General features: G+C 41.8%; 1 protein-coding gene across 1 annotated transcript in view; it reads left to right on the top strand.

Annotated features, from left to right (window-relative positions):
- ppm1lb (protein phosphatase, Mg2+/Mn2+ dependent, 1Lb) overlaps nucleotides 1-12,335 on the top strand; it is a 48,446-nt gene that overhangs the window by 1,225 nt on the left and 34,886 nt on the right. The gene's annotated exons all lie outside the window — the stretch shown is intronic.

Raw genomic sequence — 12,335 nt, 5'->3', positions numbered from 1 at the left:
ATTTTTAAGATGAGTGTTAAGATGAGAACATGTGTTTTAAGTGTTCTTATAAAGGGATAACTAACAATTAATTTGTTTTCTAGACAATTAAATTGGCAATTAGCTTTATTAAATGTTGAAAATGATGTTATATGCCCATCAGAAGTGACCAGAGTCCAGCTGCGTAACCTATTCTTCTGATCAACTGTCACAGTTTTATTTTTTTAGGACAAATATTTGTGTCAGCTAATGATAAAGTGTTGTATCTGATAACAGGTTTATTATATTATGTTAAATTTACATGAAGTGTGATAAAGTTGTGGACATGGCAGAGCCAGATATACCTGCCAGGGGGCAAAAATCACCTGCAGGGCTCCTATTAGCTGTCCATTCCTCCCACTGTTTGAAATATGTGTGATTTTTTTTCTCTGCTGGGATACTACCTGGCCCTATAGATTTATTGTATAGTCATTTGATTGAACACAAATTCATTTGGGAATATGAGTTGTATAAGCACGAAACTGAAGTGACCAAGGTGTACACACTACATCTTGCTCTAAAAACCCTCTTAAAGACCATGCAGGCTTCATAAAGCAGGACCTACTTTAAGGTCCTCATCTTGTCAGTTGATATTGAGCCTTAGTGGTGCATATTACCTAGTAAATTTTCAATAAAATTTGCACAAACCAGGTGAGGCACAGTAAGTCCCTGGAGGCAACTGATAATCCACCCTTGGGTATTTGTCACTGAGAATTGATAGATAAGTGGAGAAAAGGCCCACAGTGGCCTACTGTGCGTAGGAGCCCATAATTTCTTGCTGCAGCCATGAACACTCACCCACACTTACGGTTTTCTTCCAAATGGCAAGGAAACTGCAGCTTGTCTATTTACAACTTAAATCATGCCAAAAATATCCATCTCTCATGTTCTTTGGACAAAACAACATTTTTAGGATGCAGACAGCATCGGCCTCATGGTCTAACAAGATTATAGCTGGAAGGAAGAGGATGAATTCAAATCTGTGTGATTCAGAGGCATACACACCGCCAGAGGAGCTCAGTAATATATGTGGAGCATAACTGAAGTGGGTCATTGATCACTGATCTGCAGGTCACCGTCCACCCCCAGTCGATGCTTGTTGACAGTTTAGAAACCTCCCTTCTTTCTTCAACATGAGAGCATGAACGTGGCGTTGCGTTCAGGGGCAGCAAGGGAACAGCTTTACAAAGCAACTCACGATGAAACCCTTAAAAAAAGTTGTCAGTTAAAGGGACAAAGAGCATTTGAGATGATGCCACAGTAAGACACGAGCATGAAAACACTGATTTATCGTGAAGTCATGGAGTGCTTGAACAATGGCATTGTTTCTTGGGACCATGACCTCAGCTCACAGTATAGAATTGATGTGACAGAGCCACATAGAAACTAAGCATTCAAACTGTAAGTGACAGGGTAACCCAGTTTCTTCCTTCTCTTCTTGTACATTAGATATTGCACACTTTTTGATCAGGCAGTTGTGGTTGCTGCAGAGCTCCATGCTGTTTTGGGCCTGACAGCAACTGTCTTCATTCTGAGTTTGACTGCTGTGGTCTGATAGAGGCTGAACGATAACATGCTAAAAATAGGTAGCCAAAGGCATAGAGGATAGCTGTTCTTTTAGGGGAAATTAAATTTTAGGCTGTGGTGCTGACTGCTGCAGCTTTTGACCAAAAGTGGTCATTGGATTGTTTTCCCTTGCGGCCTTTTCCCCCGTGCTTTCTTCTCTCGGTGGAGTTCCTTTACAGAGACCGGTGGCCTAACCTGTGAGGCCAGCTTCAGCTATCACACATATGGTTAAGAGACTTGGAGAAATAAATAGTGAATAGGAGATATGTGTTTATGCATATGACAGAAGAAGGAGCAAATGAGTAGGAGAGCATCAATAGTGAGAGTAAGAAGAAGAGAAGAGAAGGTTCAGATTTTCCCGTATGTAGGCGAGAGGCTGTTTTATCACTGCATGTCCATGGGCAACAGTTTGGTCTGTTTTCATTCCCACGCCCTCTTTTGAAGTTTGTGAAATGGTTGCCAGACAGCAGCCTTCAGAAACAACTTCCTCTGTTTAGCGAATTTATATTTTTATTTTATTTATTTATGTATTTGTTAAGCCAGAGGGCATTGAATAAAGCAGAGGGATGCTGTGGGGCCCAGGGCAACACCAGGAATACTGGCTGCCTCAGCTGGCTAGTTAGTAAGGTGTCAGTCACTGCCATTTGTCTCCACACACACACACACACTCTGCTCATCCAAACCACATACACACTAATTTAACCAATGTCAGACTTGTGTCAACATCATTCTAGCATGCAAGGTTTTGCATCAGCATCAACAGGTCTTGGGCACTGATTGCAAAACCTGTAATGGTCAGAAATTTAAAATACTGAGGTATGAGTGCGTCAGCTAATTAGAGCAGTGATTCATCACAACCCTCAAGGGAACAGGTAGTGGATCCAAATGCAATTAGTAGTGCAACTAAAGATAATTTTGCTATCGAAAAATTCGGACTATTATTTTCTCAGTTAATCAAGTAAGTGTTTTATCTATAAAATATAAGAAAAGTATTAAAATGCCTGTTGTAATTTCCTGTAACCCAAGGCAAGATCTTCTAACTGCTTGTTTTTTTCCTGGCCAATGGTCCAAAACCCAAAGATACTCATTTCATTATCACATAAGGCAATTTCATCATTCAGAAAAGCAGCTCAGAAAAGCAGCATGTTGTAATAAATAAGAGGCTGGAAATAGGTAATGTTTTGCATTATTGTTTTCAAAAAGTGATCAAAATAATTAATTGATTATAAGCATAGTGGACATTTATCTTTTATCCCTTGAAGAACCTGACCAACTCTGACCGAAATTTAATATTGCTTCATCGTTTTTCCTTTTTATCTTAAGAAATAATTTGCTCTCTTGCTTGTAGTACAATTAGCCATCACTGTTAATGCAAGTAACAAGTGTTGTGAACGAGCACAGGATCTAAATGGAGCTTTTAAAAGTAGTAATCGCAATACCCAGAGGCGTAATCACTGCATCTTTAGTACCGACCAGCAAAGCAATTACAACCATGAAAATGATATAGTGACTAGTGGACATTCAGCTCTATATAATTAATTAAAACACACTTAATGGATCTTTAATGACAGACTATTGGCTACTGAAATTTTAGATGTTATAAATTTGCGGAAATATACTTATTTGCATTCTTGCTGAGAATTATCAACCTTATGCCAGTGCATTGTTTTTGGGGCTGGAGCCAAGAGGTGATTAGCATAGCTTAGCATAAAGGGGAAACAGCTAGCCTGGCTCTGTCCAAAGATAACAAAATCCACCTACCAGCATTGTTCAATCCTTACAAAAACGGAAGTGTTAAAAAAAAAAAAAAGAAGTGGTTCTATAGAGAGGTACATGGTGTAACTGTTTCTTCACAAACTATATTTTACTACTGTGCAGTATCTCCTTTGTCTGGCGACCTTGCAGTGGCAACAAGACTTTGGGAAGTGATTTCGCATTTGCATTTTGTATTAGTATATGTATTGTCTTCACTATAGAGAGACGGGAAGCTTGCTATTTCCCCCTGCTTCCAGGCCTTATGCTAACATAAGCTAATCTCAACCTGGCTTTAGCTGCATACATATTGTACAAACATAAAGCGTCTCATCTGTCTGTCTTCAAGAAAGCAACTGACAACAGTTTTCCCGCAAAATGTCAAACTTTAGCCAGCAGGTTGGAGGTCAGAAAGAAAGAAAGACACTGAAAGACGGAGTCGCTGTTCTACCACGTCACTGGAACCAATCACTTTACTAGCAGATAAATAATTAGTCAGTGCTAGATAACATCTGGGAAACTCTTTTTCTTTCTCTATCTCTCTGCACCACACACACACACCAACGCAAATTCAAATTTCAAAGAGTTTAAAATCTGTGTTTAATGTGAACGTATCCATCAGCAGTCTCAGTCATATTGGATGTTGCCTCAGTGAGGGGATTTATCTGTTAAATGGAGATTGATTTTTTTAGCTGACACATGGGAATAACCTGCATGAAAGTGATAACTCCGGGCTCTCCATCCATATAACAGCAACATGAGCCATTTGTTCCTTACTGACATGTAGAGAACCTGTCGTACCCTGCTCCCCCCTGCCTCACTGTCAGGCTGTGGCCTCAGGCGCTGCAAAATTACTGTAACTATAGAGTACAGAGAAGACATTCGCTAAGAGGGCCTTGAGTGCACGGGCTGTTTTTTATTTTGCTATCCTTTTTTGTTTTTGTTCAGTTGTTTCCTTTTGGTTGTGTTTTTATTGTGTTGTTGTCACAGCTCACTCTTTCATGTAGTTTTGATGTGTGGTGTTTGTGAGCGGCTTGTGGAGGTGATGGGAGAGTGGAGAGTAAAGAACAAAAAAATGCTAAAACCACAGGGATGATGATGGTTTTAGAGGGATCCTCTCTGTCTTTATTCCGCTCTTAGTTCGCCCTTATGTTGCCTTTGCCTTCATATTCAGGCTGAATGGACATTTCATTTTCACCTTCATTATTCATTTCTTGAATTGCAAAGCAGACAGGGCGTTTGAGAGTGATTGAAGCAGTTGTGCGTCATAGTTCACCGTCTTTTCAAAATGAAGGACATTTTATAGTCAGAAAGGTTTGTGTGTTTGAATCTAAGGTATTTTAATGCGTTTGCGTGCATGTTTGTGTATTACTCCAGAAGAGGAAGGTGGGTTATGTAGTTTAGATACTAAGCAGGTTGAATTCCTCCTGAGCTCCCTCTCAGTAGAGAGATGAAAGAAAGAGCTGGCATGTGACTAATTGCACTGTTGGCATTACAGGATTAGAGAGAGAGAGCAAGTGGAGAAGGTGTGAGTGTGGGGGGGGGTCGACAATGGCAATGTGTGCCTGAGTGTATGAATATTTATATGTGTGTGCTGCAAGCCTGAACGAGAATCTTCGTCTTGGACGTTTTGGGTCCACATGGAGACCAGAGGGGCAGATTGGTGTCATCTGGTCTTCCAGGGAAAGACAACTTCATTGTGAGACTGAAATGCCAAAGGCCTACTTGGACCAGGCACTGGTGTCATACTTTTGTGCATCATGTTTTCAAACACTTCCCTCGGCAAGTTTGTAAAATTGACTTAATAAGTACTAATTTTTGTATAAATCGCATTAAATCAATAAAGTAAGAAGGAGAATATTGAAACTGTTAATGGTTATAATCAATAATTTTATATTGACAGTGAATCATGTGACTGTGACTGCCTTAGAGAGATCTTTGTCTTGCTGTCTTGCTGTTTCTGTTTTCAGCAAAAAAGCACCTGAGTACCTGTCCCTAAACAGCACAGACACACTGTGTGACTAGATGGTGAACATAGTGGAGCTGTGTTGCAGTTAAAGAGCAACATTTTCCCTCAGGAGTTGGTGTCGACCAACACAGAGCTTAAAGGAGAGTTAATAATGGACTTGGATTCAGCAAGTAGCCTGAAACATGGTTCCAGATGAAAGCTAATGCTGCTGTTTAATTGCTGAATGTGTGTTTGCCAACAAGTTTGCCTCATCAATAAAATATGTGAGATATTATATCAGTGCTGTGTGTTTACAGTTTGTTTCTGCTGCCTCCAAGTGACCAAACAGTTTTCGTATTAATCAAGTAATTCATTCATTTCACTTGCCAGATCTCTCCCCTCTATAAACTATGAAATATCTATGACTGGCAAATTTGATCTGCATGATTGTACAGTGAACAGGAAGACTGTTCATTTACCACCAGACAAAAGCATCAACAGCACAAGCGACCTTGAATAGGACTGAATTCCTCATAGCAACAGTTTACTCTGCAGTGTACAGGGCAAAAATCAGTTAAAAAAAAAAAAAAATCAGGACTGATATCCTCCTGTACCCACCTCTGTCACTGTGGCGAAAGCTGACACTCAGCATTTCAGCCCTTCCTTGATGTTACATGAAGCAGAAAGTGGAGCGCGCACAGGAGGTCATGTTCTGTTGGAAAATACTTGTGCAGCAGAGAGGAGACCAGGGAGCTTGAGGGCTCTGCCGAAAAGTCTTCTGACCTTTCGGTAATTTGTCCCCAGTGGTGAGGTTTGTTTTCCTTGTAGTGAGAGGGCTGTCAGGGAGCGGCTGAGGAGCGGAGTCACAGAGCGAAACACAGCAAATAAATGGATGAATGAGGCTGTTGCCTGTCAAGCAACCGAAATGTTTAGCCCTGGAGTAAACATCTGTAATCTCTTTTTTTCCCACTGTCATCCCCTTTCATAAAATAAATGTGAGCCTCATTCAGAAATCCCCTGACTGTAATAATATTTTTTTTGCCTCTGTGGGTCTTAGCATGTTGAAACCTTAGCTCGCTGTAAAAAATAAGAACATTCAGTAGATTGCTAAGAACATGCACCTCATTGGTTTGATAGGTGTGTGTTTGTGTGGCAGGATTGTATGTGTGTTTTCCAACAGCATGTAGTACCAGATAAGAGTGTCTTCTTCAGCCTCACTGTGCTGTCCTTCCTTGCTCACAGTGGCTGCTCAATAATTTAACACCCTCTCTGTCAAACACTTCCGCTAAAACCCCCTGACTAAATATATACCCACCTTCAATCAGAAGGAAGCCACAAGGCCATTGTTCACACACACACAGACACACACACACAGACACATCACATCACATCACATCACATCACATACCACTGTGTATTTGGAATTTTGTGGGAGGAGGTCGTGTCTGAAAAGTTGTTTGTGAACTCCGAGCTTCATGGTGTTTAGCTTCTCTTTGTCCTCCTCCACATCACCCACTCCTCTCTCAGCAGGACTAGTCTGAGCCGACATGGTGGTAAAGGGTGGGTTTGGTAATGAAGCTGTTTTGTTTGCTTACCGAATCCCCCTCTTGTCACCCCCCCCCCCCCCCCCCCCCAATCACTTTGTTTTCTCTTTTCACCTATTCCCCCCTCCTCTCCCTGTGTCCTGCTCTCTCTTAGGGGGTTGGCAGTTTATGAATGGGCCACAAAAACTCCATCTCCAAGGCCATGTCAAACTGCTGTCCCCCCCATTCTAGCATCCCGGCCGACCCCACTGTGTGCACACTGGCCTCGGCTGCGTGCCACCACCAGCTGCTCGAAGTGGTGCAACATACTAAGCCGTGTGATGTGTTCTCTATTTTGAATGCTAAGCATGCTGACTGTGCTGGAAGTGAAGGTTTAAAATCCAATTCTAGATGTTGCAAATCTACAAGTGTGGCTCTGAATGCACGATGCTCGCCCTCAGCAGTGCTATATTTGTCCATACAAACCAACACTATTAGATTGTTTAGTCTTATGTCTCTTTTTGGCCTGTAGCTGATTAGTAGTCTCTAAATCTAATCACATGGTTGGACTTGACTGAGCTGCTCGATAAAATCTACACTTTGTTTTGAAAGGGGAACATTCTTCATGTAGACGGCAGTTGTATAAAATGCTGATATGAAAGAATGCTTGTACATTAACAGCAACTAGAGGAGCAGTCTATATACAAGCATCAGCTCCACGATTGTTTGTCTGTGTGTGATTGAGAAAATAGATGAGTCAGTTGGCGTTTGCCTGATCGCTGTCTTGGCAGTGGAGGACATCAGGAGAAGAATGTTGGCTGAGAGGAGGTAGCAAGTCGCAGCTGTTCAGAGTGAGCAACATTGGTGTGATTGTGCGCGCAAAGAGATGGGGCTGTGATTTTTCAAACGCTCACAGTTGTGGCTCTTCCTCTCTTCACACTGGCCAGATGGGCCTGTGGGTAGGGCAGGTGCATCCTAGTAAATGGAAACAGGCCTCCTGGTTGTATTTGTCTGCAACCATCTCTTATCAATTCATATGCCTAGAAGTTGGATGTACCCAGTTAGATTATTTTTAAGTTTTTAAGGCCTCTAGTATGAAAAATGTAATATTTCATGGCTTATTTTTCAGTTGGAGCCTGTGTTTTCTAGTCAAGCATACTTTGAATGTATGATTCTGCTGATGTTTGTGAGTATGTTTAAAGTTAGCATGCTGGAGCCGGTCTGCTGCACACATGTGCTGCACAGTCTTCCAGACATCGATCCATCCAGACAGGAGGAATGCAGCTGATATGAATGTTTGATATTTGCACATGGTTTCTATTCACTGGAAGAACTATGTGCTACAAACCTTCAAATACACTCTGCGGTGAACCAATCCTGAGCCAGGTTGTCTTTAATTCACACTGTAATGAAGGCTCATGGGATAAGAGACAGGATTGGACTCCACAGCATGTCATTAATTTGTGGTTGTGATTAAATATGGGAGGAAGAGGTCTCTCATGTTCACACTAATGTGTGTGTTTTGCATGAGTATGTGTGATTGTTTGTGTACCAGGGTCTTGCTGGATCTATGCCATATACTGCTAATTATGGCCCTTTGAGATTTATGATCCCACGATTTTTTTTTTTTACCCTATTTGTTTTCCCCTGTGGTTCCCTCTTTTTTTCTGGGACACCTACTGAGAAGTGGTGCAGGGGCAATCCAACACTAGTGAAGTTGGTGAACTATCTGCTGTGTAAGGGTTAGATAAAGTTGCTAGTCCTATGGAGAAAAAAGATGAGGTTGAAGAAAGAATCAGCGGGACGGCGTAGAAAGGTGAGGAAGCAGATTAAGAGTTATTTGCCAACAGACCAAGGATGAAGCCCACATTTATCAGAGTAACTGCAATAAATAAACTTTATCTTCCAATGGGATTTAAAACTGATTCCAATCTGGATTTGTCTGACCTTTAGTTTGCCATTGCAAAACATGTCAACTGTGGCTAAAGGCCACAACTACCCAGCAGAAGGTAAACCCTTCACTTAGCCCAGACAGAGATAGGCTATCTATTGGCTGTCAGAGCTTAATGTTTGAGGCCTCTGGAGGTATTGTTGGCCCCGGTCAGAAAATCAGAAACAAGTTGTTCACCTGCTCTAACCCCAGTGTCATAACTGCTCTCACACACATTGTTCCTGGTAACAGCCATTAGTACAGTTTTCTAGTTTAAAGTGATTATTGTATTGTATCTGAACTCATACCAATATTTAATGCTATTATGTAATTATTAAAGATACAGTACTTATATGGCTTACAAGATGAATCACAATCCTTTAAACGTTCTTTCATTGTTAGCCCAAAACCATATGCCTTACTCAAAAGTAAATGTAAACAATTAAGCCACTTCTGAAAAAAACTCCCCATTTTAAGCAGGTTTCTAGTCGTAAAGGTCACATATTGTTAGTGATAAGACAGTTAAGCAGCATTGTATCTGTTGCAACTAACAGTCATTTTCATTATTGATTAATCTGCCAGGTATTTTTTTGATTAATTGATTGACTGCTGCCCATCCAAGGCATCATCTTCAAATTGCTTATTTCACCCATTTCAGCTTTTTCTCATACATATGAACCCTTGGTACAGTCCGACCTGTGGCCCTTTGCTGCTGATGGTTATTGGAGCAATATAAACTAAACCTCAGACTTCCACAGTCAGTGGTGCCCTACCAAATAGGACAACAGATACAAACATCAGATCCAGCGTGTGTTTGGTAAATGGGTCTCGGTTTAAGGAGCTTTGCAGCATGTGCGAGTGCTGAGGGTCACAGGCTGGTGATTGCTCAGAGTGGATGGGAAGTTTAGAGGCAGATGAGCAGGGTTGGTAATTGATTAGTGTGGTGCAGTGGAAGCTTACAGTGATGTGAGCTAATGCTAATAGCTCAAGGCTCTCAGGGTCCCTGCTTACTTCCTGAGAGCGTCTCTATGCCACAGCTAAAAGGAGTAGAAGAGACAGCGGGGCAGATTAGATTTACACTAATCCCACTGGGGAGATTGGGACTTTACGTTCTCTCCATGGATTCAGTTTCTTTTTTTTCCATCCTCCTTCTCCTACTCATCTGTAACATCCCCAATTAATTCATCTTTCGCTTCCTGTTGGACTTTTCGATATATTTAGATTTTCCCTCTCTCTCTCTTGCGCGTGTATTTACACATCCAGTACCTGGACGTGTTTGTTATCCAGAGAAGCCTGTATGCTGCCCCTCTTCCTGAGTTGATTTAATGAGCTTATCCAGCAGCAGAACTGGCAGCCATACTTACAGCTACTCAGTGAAGGAGAGATGCTTTATTGAGGGTGAGAGTGGAGAGAAATGATGGCAGGGGAGAGAAGTGCCCCGAGTCGGGGCAGGAGAGAGGAGGACAGAGGGGGAGAGATGCTGAGAGGGGAGGAGAGGGATTGGCAAAGCAGCTGAGAAATAAAAATGCTGCAGGCTTACAGAAGTATGAGTGAAGATGAAGGAAGAGGGAGCTTAAAGTTGGTGTTTGGAGGTGGGGAAAAGGCGGTGAAGAAGTAACTTCTTTCATAGGAGATGGGGATAAAAACATGGATGCTGAAAGGCGACGCCTTGCCCATGGCCTGAAGATTTTCCAGGCCTGCAGCATAACTCCTGTTAGTCAGAAAGCACTAGAGTGAAGTTTGTGTAGATTCAGAGGCTTAAAGAGTCTGTGTGAAGCAAAGAGTTGACAGATAGAGGCTAAACATACTGTAACTGTACAACAAGCTGTGAGTTAGATTGTGCTTGAAGTACCAGTGGAGCTTTTTCATCTTTTGATCATAAGTCTGTCAGACTGAAGTCCATGGCACCATGGGGTAGTTCCTCCCCCAAGAAAGCATGACATACTTTTCCACCTCTTTTCCTCTGTTTTTCATCTTCTCCCTCACACTTGCTCTCTGTCTCTGCTGACCTTTCCCTACAGTAACTGTCTCTGTTTTTTCTCCTTCTCTTCTCCTCCCTCCTCATCCACTCCCCTCCCTTCCGCCTTACCTCCTCATTTCTTCTCTCATTTTGCTCCTTCTGATCCCTCTCTGATCTCTTTTGTCCTCAGAAATCTCAGAAATTAAAATCTGACATTCACCCTGAGTGTGTCCAGGTTAGTATGGTTAAGGGAGGTGTTTGTGTGTGTTTGTGTGTGTGTGTGTGTGTGTGTGTGTGTGTGTGTGTGTGTGTGTGTGTGTGTGTGTGTGTGTGTGTGTGTGTGTGTGTGTGTGTGTGTGTGGAGAGTTTAGGTTGTTCCAACTATGGTAAAATCTTATATATTATAAGTTTACTGTCAGTTATACTGTGGTCCGTCCAATCAGCTGCACTAATTACTGGTAATTCTGTCAGTAACTTGATGTCAGACCTAAATTAAACTTGGCTTTTGTCGATTTGTGTGCTCTCTGCACACCACTGTTAACACCTGTCAGAGATGTTTGTGAGGGAAGAAGCCCCACTCTGTAACACCACTGTACAACCTAAAATTAAGTGAGTGTTTCGTCTGTTCATACAGAATGAGATGTATTCTCAGTAATTTAAGCTTATATACTATATTTCTTAACCACGACCTTCAGTATTTGTTTAGTATCAACATTGTGATGACTGTCATAATTACATAATTATTAAATAACTACAGAAAGAAGTCTTCACAAACCTAGTGTAATTTATGTATTCAAATGAATTGAATGTCTCTTTATATCCCTTTATTGAGGAAAAACATCTTACTTATTTTTCAACTTGGTGGTGTTGGCGTTGGTGGGTGGGATGCAGATGCACCTGCAGCGGGGAAAAAAACCCTAGAGGAAACACTGGTATAAGAAATCTGTTCTGTTTTTCTTCATGTCTTCTCTGACCTTTTGCTATATTACCTTATATATCTTTCTCTGCCATGCTATATCCATTTCCCCCTTCTCCTTTTCTACCTCTGTCTCCTTCCTCTTCCTACTCCCCCCAGCCCCTCACCCCTACCCACAGAGTCACCTTATCTCTCTGCAGTCTGTCTGACTTATTTATCACTGCTCTGAAATATTAAAGAGTCTGCTGCCTCCAGTCCTGAGGGGAGTCCACGACAACACACACACACATGCAAACCAACACACACACACACACACACACACACACACACACACACATACACAAGCTAAATCAAAATGTCTTTTGCAGCACAACACTGTGCACAAACTACCTGTTGTCTTGTCGTTTTAGAGTCTCCTCTTGTTTCTTAGAAACTGACAGAGTGAACAAAGACTCTTGACAAATTCAGCTCCTTTGTGACCCTGTATATGCATGTATACCATCAGAACTGTTGGCAGGTATGCCTGAGTGACTCCCAGTCAGCAGTACACATAGCAGTTCCACAACACCAGTTAACATCAGTTGATCTCGCAGAACAAGGAAGTCCTGACTCATATGAGCAACGACCATAACTTCAGTTAATGGCTCTGTGGAAAACTAAGACTATATTGAAGTGACTGGGAAAAGTCCCAACCTCTGTCAGTCAGTACCTTATTCCACAAG

Source organism: Trachinotus anak, unplaced genomic scaffold (genome assembly GCF_046630095.1).
Source record: "Trachinotus anak isolate AG129_WGS33_773 ecotype Australia unplaced genomic scaffold, CSIRO_AGI_Tana_v1 ptg000014l, whole genome shotgun sequence".
Lineage (NCBI taxonomy): Eukaryota > Metazoa > Chordata > Actinopteri > Carangiformes > Carangidae > Trachinotus > Trachinotus anak.
Note: the sequence above shows the minus strand (reverse complement) of the source record. Positions and strands in the feature narration are given on the sequence as shown.